Below are 10,752 nucleotides of genomic sequence, written 5' to 3' on the forward strand. Positions count from 1 at the left end.
TCAGGACACAGGAAAGGCCAGAATTTAAAATTCCTCTGAAGAAATTTGGTTTAGGGGGAAAAGAAGCGAATCACAGCACCCTAGCAGACTCTTTGGGTGTTGGGGGCAGTAGGTGCCTGGCTAATCAGGCCTTTCTGTTCAAATGGAAGCCCTGTTCTTGGGATCACAGCTGGTGTAGCCCCAGCAGCAGCTCAGCTTTACAAGAACTGGCAGCTACTCTCTGGTTGAAACCTTATCCTCTCTGCCCCTCTCCGTCACCTCAGGCACATTCACTGGGTCAGTAGGGTGCTTGCTTCACAGATGTTCCCTTAAAGGCTGGGCTTAACTCACTAATGGTTTGGCTTCGGTGTCCAGCAGGCCACAGTGGCTCTCCAGGTATGTAGATACGAGAGCAGACGTAGTCTCCTCAGTGGACAGAACTGAGGCCGTTCTCATAGCTCTGGCCAACACTCACTTTGATCTTTTGGCCCTTGAATTGCCGCCAGTGGTCAAGCTGTCTGGTCTGTCACTTTGAAGAGTGCTGACTGACAGATTAAAGACGTTATTCTTTGGGGCTGCAGACTGTAAAAACAAATTGTGGCTGCCTATCAGACTGTCTAGGTCAGTTGCATAGACGCCCATCTTTGATGGAAACAAACAGAATTAAGCTATGAAGCCTGCCTCTCCCTGATCACTGACTACCACCTGCAGTAGTCATCACAATGGAAATTCCAATGTATCCCCCATCATGGACTGGCAGAAGTGGAGGATTTTACGCTCCTGATGTAGAAGCCAGCAGGTAACTTGGAGGTGGCAAACCTTATGCCTAGTCCACTGAGGGAGCCTTGTACCTCCTGCCAAAAGTTGGCCCCTTGGTTTTGTGTTAAAAGAGGACACATTATTTGGGGCATTGATCTCCTTACTCCTGGAAAACTATATCTGTCCTTTGACCCCTTCTCAGGGCTACCAGTGATGTCTCACCACTGCTGACACGTTTTCAGAACGTGTTACCAGCTAATTCTGGACACATTGACTTGGCCCTTGAAATGAAACGAAACTAAGCTTTCATCATGTTTTTGATTGTCTGGCCCATTTGCCACCTAACAGTGGTCCATCTTTTGTAACAAAGTCTGTACAACAATGACTTACAGTCAAGGCAATCAAGGGACCTGCCAAACTCCATCATTTCCTATTCTACTCACCTGAGTTGGGTTGTTTGGTTACTGTATTAATTTCCCATTACTGCTGTAACTAATTACTGCACATTAGTGGCTTAAAACAACACAAATTTAACAGTTCTGGAGGCTAGAAGTCCAAAATGGGCCTCATTGAGCTAAAATCAAGGTATTGGCAGGATGGATTCCTTCTGAAGGCTCTCGGGGGGAGTCCGTTTCCTAGTCTTCCCCAGCATTCCTTGGCTTATGGCCTCTTCGTCCATCCTCAAAGCCAGCAGTGCCCCGCTGAGTCTTTCTTACCAGGCTGTATCTCTGTTACTGTCTAGTACCTCCATCTTTCGCTTATAAGGATCCTTGTGATTAAATTGTACCCACCTGGATAATCCAGAGTAATCTCCCTATTTAAAGGTTCATAATTTAGTCACGTATGAAGAGTCACTTTTGCCATGTACGTTCCAGAGAATAGGAAGTGGACATAGTTGGAGGCCACTATTCTGTCTACCCCAGTTACCGAACTCTGCTGTTTCTAAATAGGGATCATCTCCATTTGCCTGATTCCTGGATAATGTTCAAGAAAAAGTGGTAGGGAGATATGTGAGGTTATACAGACTATTTTAAAAATTTAGGTATCCACCTTGACCATTCCTGGGCATGGTGCTTCCTTGTTTCACCCTCGAGCAACAACGGGCAAGCCTGAGTGTTATCCCTTGCAGGTGGCTATCCAGAAGGAATCATAAGGGATGAAAATAAAATTTAATTCTGGTTCATTCAGCTGAATTTTCTTGTCGCAGTGACACAGTCTTGAATCATGAGAATAATAATCACTTGGCTGGGTACACTGCTTTCTGATTTCCCTTTCACTGGCCCACATAGGGCAAAGTGGGAGATACAGTGAGTCTCTGAAATTTTTGGAAAAATGCCTTTGTCCCAATCCACACCTTCATGTGAAAAGTCTGGGCATGAATTTGGGTTAATTGTTGAAAAGATAAAGTTGTAACTTCTGAATACACTGATTGTGTAGCAGTGAGAGAGAGCAACAACATTGGTGATTTGGAGCAGGGTGACCCTTAGACCCTGGGAGGTACAGGGAGTTCATGGGGCAGCCAGTGCTCTTTTTGCCCCCTCATCCAGCACTGATTCAACAGCTGTAGCTGGCAATCTGACCTGCAGGCAAACTTGTCATGCCCACCCATATCCTATCAAAACAAAAAACTGACTCCCAGATTCCAGTCCAAGGTGTAAGGAGCTTCAAGTTATCTCTCCCAGCCTCACAACAAGAAAAAAGCTGAAGAAGCTGGAAATCAACAGCTCTTCTCAGATCTAACAGATAATTGACCCCAAAATTGTAGAGACAGAAAAATACAGGGAATCAAAACTTACCGGAGCAGAAGCCACTACTGGAGCCAGTACCAGGATATTAAAACTTACACGTTAATTGGAAAATGGCCAGAGGCTCAGTGTGGACAAGCTTGAAAGTTAAAAACTCCAGGGGTGCCAGTCTTAGAGGGGTCCTCACACTTTTGTTAATTTTACTCCCAGCAACCAAACACCCCCTTGTGCTCCTGGTAGGGGCAGGAGAAAAGTAAAAATTTTGAATATACCCAGAGTATTCTGTTCTCCTTCACAAAAGTCTGCCCTCAAGGGAAACTATTCCACCAGAACCTAACGTACTGGGGTTTTATTGGAGCCTACTTGACAGAGGGGAAGGAGAGAACCCAACTCAGCCTCCTCCAGCCTGCCTGCCACACATGGGAAGGGCAATACCCAACTCCAGTCTTCTCTAGCCTTCCTGTCTCACCTGAGGTGGGGGAGCTTGGAATAGAACAATCTGAGAAGCACTGTAAAGGTCACAGCCCAGGAGTACAGATTAAATAAATACTGAGACCTAATCATAAGCGGATAGACTGCTTCCCCGGCCCCACACATTAACAATACACCAATAGGGACGTTGTATAATAAGAGGGGGTACAGCTGCAAGAACTGCAGAGCTCAGACCTTACTTAAGAAGTAGTCTCTTGGGCTTCCCTGATGGTGCAGTGGTTGAGAGTCCGCCTGCCAATGCAGGGGATGCAGGTTTGTGCCCCGGTCTGGGAAGATCCCACATGCCATGGAGCAGCTGGGCCCGTGAGCCGTGGCCGCTGGGCCTGCGCGTCTGGAGCCTGTGCTCCGCAACGGGAGAGGCCACAACAGTGAGAGGCCCGCGTACTGCAAAAAAAAAAGAAAAAAAGAAAAAAAAGAAGTAGTCTCTAGGGAAACCCAAGGACAAAGGGGAGACAAAAACAAATACACCAAAGAGGAAATTTTAGCCTCTATCATCACCTACACCTATAGGAAACAATAAGCAACCTGCCTCCTAGCCAGATAAACATGAAACCTCACACTAAAAGCCTATTTACCTCAATTCCTTTTACCCAATGCATCATGTTCCACTTTCAACCAGAAGTCTACAAGGAAGACTAAAAGACAAAAACACAGTTTGAAGAGAGTAAGTGTCAGAATCGGACTCAGACACGGCAGAGATTTTGGAATTATAAGGGCCCTCATGGAAAAAGTGGACAACATGCAATAAGAAATGGGTAATATAAACAGAGAAATGGAAATTCTAAGGAAGAATCAAAATGAAGTGCTGGAGATAAACATTAACAGAAATCAAGAATGCCTTTGATGGGCTCATCAACAGACTGTACACATCCAAGGAGAGAATCAGTGAGCCTGAAAAAATATGCCAACAGAAACTTCCAATGCAGAAATGCAAAGAGAAAAAAAGTTTTAAATGAAAGAGAATATCAAAGAACTTTGATGGACTAACATGTAAAGGGAATATCAACAGGAGGAAAAAGAGAAAAAAACAGAAAAAAATATTTGAAATAATAATGGCCGAGAATTTTCCAAAATAATGACACCAAACCACAGGAATCTCAAAGAACACCAAGCAGGATAAGTACCAAAAAAATTACAACTAGACATGTCATATATGCAGAAAACAGAACAATAAAAGAAAATCCTGAGGTGAGTAAGAGGAAAAGAAACAAAAGCCAAAAACACCTCACCTATTGAGAATCAGCATAAGAATTACATCAGGTTTCTCTTCAAAAACCACACAAGGAAGAAGAGAGTGGAGTGAAATATTGAAAGTATTGAAAGAAAAAAAAAAACCAAACACTGAACTAGAATTCCATACCCTGCAAGGTTATTCTTCAAAAGTGAAGGAGAAATAAAGACTTTTTCAGACAAACAAAAATTGAGGGAATTTGTTGCCAGTCATCCTGCCTTGCAAGAAATGTTAAAACAAGTTCTTTAGAGAGAAAGAAAAGGATAAAGGTTAGAAACTCTGATCTACATGAAGAGTTAGAGAAGGAATAAGTGAAGGTAAAACAAAAACCTTTATTTTTCTATTCTTCAAAGAGGTAACAGTTCAAAGTAAGAGCAACAATGTAGTCAGTAATTATAGCTGTAATAAGAGCTAGGAAGAAGGAATTGGGAATATTCTGTTATAAGATTCTTGTGTTACCATGAAGCAGTACAGTGTTATTTGAAAATGAACTTGGATTAGTTGTAAATGTTTGTTGCAAACTCTAGGGCAACCATTACAAAAAAAATTTTTTTAAGTATAATTGATATGCTAAGAGAGGAGAAAAATGGAATCTTATAAAATGCTCTATTAAAATAAAAAAGGCAGAAAAGAATATGATAAGTAAGGAAAAAATAAGGGCGATGCATAGAAAACAGTAACAAATATGTAACAGTAACAGTAACAAACATTCTACAAATATGGTAGATATTTACCTAACTATATCAATAATCACTTTGTTAATGGTCTAACTACATCAATTAAAAGACAGAGACTGTCCTTGTGAATTAAAAACAAAACAAAACAAACAAAAAACCATGAAGCAGTACAGAAAACCAGAAGAACCCAAGACCTAACTCTGTGTCAACTACAAGAAACCTTTCAATATAAAGACACAGATATATTAATGGTAAATGAATGGAGAAAGTTATACTATGCTAACACTAATCAAAAGGAAGTGAGAGTAGTTACATAAATTTCAGACAAAGCAGACTGCAGAGCAAGGCAAATTATCAGAGATAACGAGAGGCATTACATGGTGCTAAAGGATTCAAACCTCCAAGAAGATATAGCAGTCCTTAACGTATATACACTAACAACACAGCATCAACATTTGTGAGGGAAAAACTGATAGAACTGCAAGGACAAATAGATTAATCCAGTATTATATTTGGAGATTTCAACACTGCATATCAGTAATGGGCAGATCCAGGAAGGGCATAGTTGAACTGAACAGCACCATCAATCAGCTGGACTTAATAGACATTTACAGACTACATCATCCAATCAGGGCAGAAATCACATTCTTCTCAAGTTTATCTGGAACATTCACCAAGATATGCCACATTCTGGGCAATAAAACAGTCGAACACATTTAAAAGAAAGTAAATCATACAAAATACGTTCTCAGACCACAATGGAATTAAACTAGAAATTTTCCAATAGATAGTTGGAAAATCTCCAAACACTTGGAGATTAAACAACACAATTCTAAATAACAAGCAAAACAATTTCTAAGTAACAAATGGGTCAAAGAAGAACTCTCTCAAGAGAAATTTTCAATATTTCAAACTAAATGAAAGTGAAAGTACAACTTAAAAGAGGATATATATATATATACATATATATATATATATATATATAGCTGATTCGCTTTGCTGTACAGCAGAAACTAACACAACATTGTAAAGCAACTATACCCCAATTAAATATATATATTATATATATATATATAAAAGTATGCTATTTCTCAGCTGCTGAACCTGATATAAAAATTAACAACAACAACAAATTTATGAGATGCAGTGAAAGCAGTGCTTAGAAGGAAATTTATAGTATTGAATGAATATATTAGAAAAGAAAAAAGATCCAAAATCATTAAGATACCACCTTAGGCAACTAGAAAATGAAGAGCAAACAATAAATGCTGGAGAGGGTGTGGAGAAAAGGGAACCCTCTTGCACTGTTGGTGGGAATGTAAATTGATACAGCCACTATGGAGAACAGTATGGAGGTTCCTTAAAAAACTAAAAATAGAATTACCATATGACCCAGCAATCCCACTGCTGGGCATATACCCAGAGAAAACCATAATTCAAAAAGGGTCATGTACCACAATGTTCACTGCAGCTCTATTTACAATAGCCAGGACATGGAAGCAACCTAAGTGTCCATCGACAGATGAATGGATAAAGAAGATGTGGTACATATATACAATGGAGTATTACTCAGCCATGAAAAGGAACAAAATTGGGTCATTTGTAGAGACCCAATGGTGGATGGACCTAGAGTCTGTCATACAGAGTGAAGTAAGTCAGAAAGAGAAAAACAAATATCGTATATTAACACATATATGTAGAATCTAGAAAAATGATACAGATTAACTTATTTCCAGGGAAGAAATAGGGACGTAGACATAGACAATGGACGTGTGGACACGGGGGAAGGGGAGGGTTGGACAAATTGGGAGATGAGGAATGACATATATACACTACCATGTGTAAATAGATAGCTAGTGGGAACCTGCTGTATAGCACAGGGAGCTCAGTTGGTGACCTAGCTGGGTGGCGTGGGGGGGTGGGAGGCAGGCCCAAGAGGGAGGGGATATATGTGTAAATATAGTTGATTCACTTCGTTGTACAGCAGAAGCTAACACAACATTGTAAAGCAACTATACCCCAATAAAATTTTTTTTTAATATTTTCATGGGTATATACATATGTAAAATTCAACAAATTGTAGGTTTAACCTAAGTTCAGTATCTGTGTATCACTTAAAGGTCAACACAGCAGTAGGAAAAAAACCTGACTCAAACTGTAAGAGCTTTTAACTTTCTTGACAAAAAAAAAATAGCTTTCTAAAACAGAATTAAGCTTATGAATTTATAAGCCAACTTACAATTGGGCGTAAAAATGAACCCATAATTTACATACTAATGAATCTGGTGTTTCATTAGTAAATTCGCAGACTGCTTGGCTTAAGGCCATTGGAAAATATCTAAATGCATTCAGCATGGATGGGAAACGCACACTGTCTGAAAGGAAGCAGTGGCTCTTGCAGATGTGGGCCAAACACACACAAAGGCAGAGCCATCCTGTCACTAACTGGTCATTTCTACATCGGGCAACTGGATGCCGATACCTAGATTAGATTAGACTGGGCCGAGGAAACCATGCCTCAGGTGATTAATATCTGACAGTCTAAGAAATTAAAAAAAAAACTGCAGAATGAAAACTAAGAGTTATTTTGAAGGCTATACAGGGTGAAATTAAAATTCACTCATGTATAAGACTTACAAAGTGAGAGGCTTGACTGAGAAAAAATACTTTTCCTTCTGAGGAAAAGTTTAATGAGAGAGAATCTGGAAGACGGAAAGAAATCAGAGACACCTCGAGGAAGGAGACATTTATCTTTGTCTACTCTTTGTCACTGAGACCAGGGTTCATAGCCAACTCCATGTTTACCCATAGGGTGGTTTCAGCGTGGCTATAATCTCACAAAGAATCATAGGCCATCAACACCAGATGTTGTATGTAGGTCCCACCACCTGGTAAAATCAATGGTCGAGTTTACCTCTATGCATCATCCCCACCAAGGAATTATTCATTTGAGAAAACAAGCCAAATACTCTGCTTTTACAGAAGACACTCTGCATGAGTGGTCGTCAGGAAGCTGTGCTACCAGGAAGGCAGGACAGTGGACAAGATGCTGTTGTTCCCCACAGAGCCTGTGACTTTACGGGAGAGGCCAAGCCATGTGCACACAGCAACCGCAACTCAGGCAGTGGGAACAGAGGCCTCGGGGGCACCCAAGACAGCAGAGACTCCTGGATGGTCCTGAGGCTGTGTGACCCCAGAGTGGGGAGGGTAAGAGTTGGCCTCAAGAATGGTCAACTGCACTTGAGGTCAGACATGGCCGTAAGCAAGGTAGGAAATGCCTACTCTAGTGCTCAGAGCTGAGGCAGGAGAGCTCCCACTCTATGAGTAATGCACCCTCGCTCCAAGGAAGAGTTCCAGTTTTAAAGATTATCTAAAAATCGCCTCCTTATTCTGCAGAGATGCTTATTGTATTAGTGCAGTCGTCTGCTCTAGAAGGCCACTCCCATCATAACTAGTGAACACAATATGTTATCTCTGATCAGTTCAATGAAAACACATTTTTCAGAAGCCAATTTCCCAAATACACCAAGCTTTATCATTCACCAACACCACTGACTTACCAAAATCTTACTATTAATAATACATACAGGGCGTCCCTGGTGGCCCAGTGGCTGAGAGTCTGCCTGCCGATGCAGGGGACACGGGTTCATGCCCCAGTCTGGGAAGATCCCACATGCTGCGGAGCGGCTGGGCCCGTGAGCCATGGCCGCTGAGCCTGCGCGTCCAGAGCCTGTGCTCCGCGACGGGAGAGGCCCACATACCGCCAAAAAAAAAAAAAAAAAAAAAAAAATACATACAGGGCTTCCCTGGTGGTGCAGTGGTTGAGAGTCCACCTGCCGATGCAGGGGACACGGGTTCGTGCCCCGGTCTGGGAAGATCCCACATGCCATGGAGCGGCTGGGCCCGTGAGCCATGGCCGCTGAGCCTGCGCATCCGGAGGCTGTGATCCACAACGGGAGAGGCCACAACAGTGAGAGGCCCGTGTACCGCAAATAAAATAAAATAAAATAATAATACATACATACATTTTGGGACTTCCCTGGTGGTCCAGTGGTTAAGATTACATGCTTCCCAATGCAGGGGGCCTGGGTTGGATCCCTGGTCAGGGAACTAGATCCTGCATGCCGCAACTAAAGATCCCACATGCCGCAACGAAGATCTCACATGCCACAACGAAGACTCAGTGCAGCCAAGTAAATAAATATTTTTTTAAAAAAAGCATACATTTTAAGGCAATTCATATTTGGATGGGATGGTTTTTAACATTATTTGAGGATAGCTAGGAAGTTTTAGTTGAAGAGATTCTGTTTAATTTTAATGGAACCATTAAAAAGATTGTTACCTGTTTACTGTCAGGGTGGTTTAGTATTCTAATGAATATAATATTTACTTACAAGTGTATACTTTGTCATTTGTATCCCAAATCTAATTATAAATTCAGGTGGAAAATGAGATAAAATCACAAAAGTAACCCAAATCAGGAAAACATTGACCTACCTGTGAAAATAGAATCAGGAAACTCCTGGGAAAATACTGCTGTAACAGAGAGGAAAGTGTCCCCATTCCAGAGAAATTCCTGTGAATGTCCAAGAGTTAAGGAAAACAAGAAACTCTGAGTGACCAGAGACATTGAGGGAGAATCCAGAGACTACAAAATCAGGCAAACAGGATTCAGATAAATTCCAGATACCATGGCAACACAGACTCCTTAATCTTAAAGGGAAGCCACAGGTAAATGGTATTTCACTGAGTTCAATAATTACTGATGTATATTCCACTTCTACTAGTGATTCTTAACCATTCTTTTTATAAAAGCCGTTTTGGGAATGTACACATGCCACTTCCCACCTCGAACCTCCTCTACCCCAGCCCTACCCAGTCTCTGAGAAAAGCCCAGCCATCCTACAAGAAGCACAAAAGCTTTTCTTTAAGTGACAATAGGTGATGAAATATAGGTGAGAAAAATTTAGAAGTAAGTAAATCAATTCCTGTAAGAAAAAATGTACAAATTATGTCAAATGCCCTCTAGAAATGAAAATCTGCCAATTTGCTATACCATGAATTGAGAGACAGTATATTAAAAAAATTTGTAGGTGAGAATAATAATAAATAAAATTTCAATATACATCAGTGAAAATTTTTAATTTGGTGGCATATGTTCCTACATGTCAATTGCAAGCTGAGGAAGAAAATGGGGCAAAAATCACAAAATAACAGGGAAAACAAAGCCAAGAAGACAAATGACCCATCTGTTAGATCAGGCAGAGGAAGGAAGCTACCCAGGAACGGACTTGGCCTGACACAGGAATTTCCATCATAGGTGGCTAGAAGTACAAAAGACCCTGGAAACTCCGAGGGGCCAGGGAAGTGGCGGAAGGATTCCTATCTTTAAGGAAGTGGGCAACGGACCCTGCTGGGGCCGGGGGGAGGGGCCATGCAAGCCAACACCCGCCCCAGCCCGAACCCTGCTGCACAGACCCTCGCGGTGCGGCGTCAGCGCTGGGAAGGGCTGCCGCCCCGAGCCCGGGACAACGGCGGACCCCCGCTGCGGGGCCCAGGTGCCAGCCCGAAGCCGCCCCCGGGGCGCCCACACGGCGGACCCTGCAGATCCTCCGCCCTCCGCGCCGCCAGCTCTCCACCCCTTGGGACCCGGGACGGGGACTGAGGCAAAGCGCGGCAGGGGAGCCGCCTCCGCAGCGGGAACCGCCCCAGCCAACCTCAGCACCTAGGCCAACGGCAATTGTCCGCCTCCCGTTGCTGGGCAGGATGCTGTCTCCCGGCAACACAGAGGCGCGGAATTGGCCAACAGACGGACAAGGATTTTAGCCAATGGCGTCTTGCGCCAGTGGGCCGTGGGCGCCCTGGCCAA

The sequence above is a fragment of the Orcinus orca genome, chromosome 15 (assembly GCF_937001465.1).
Source record: "Orcinus orca chromosome 15, mOrcOrc1.1, whole genome shotgun sequence".
Classification (NCBI taxonomy): Eukaryota; Metazoa; Chordata; class Mammalia; order Artiodactyla; family Delphinidae; genus Orcinus; species Orcinus orca.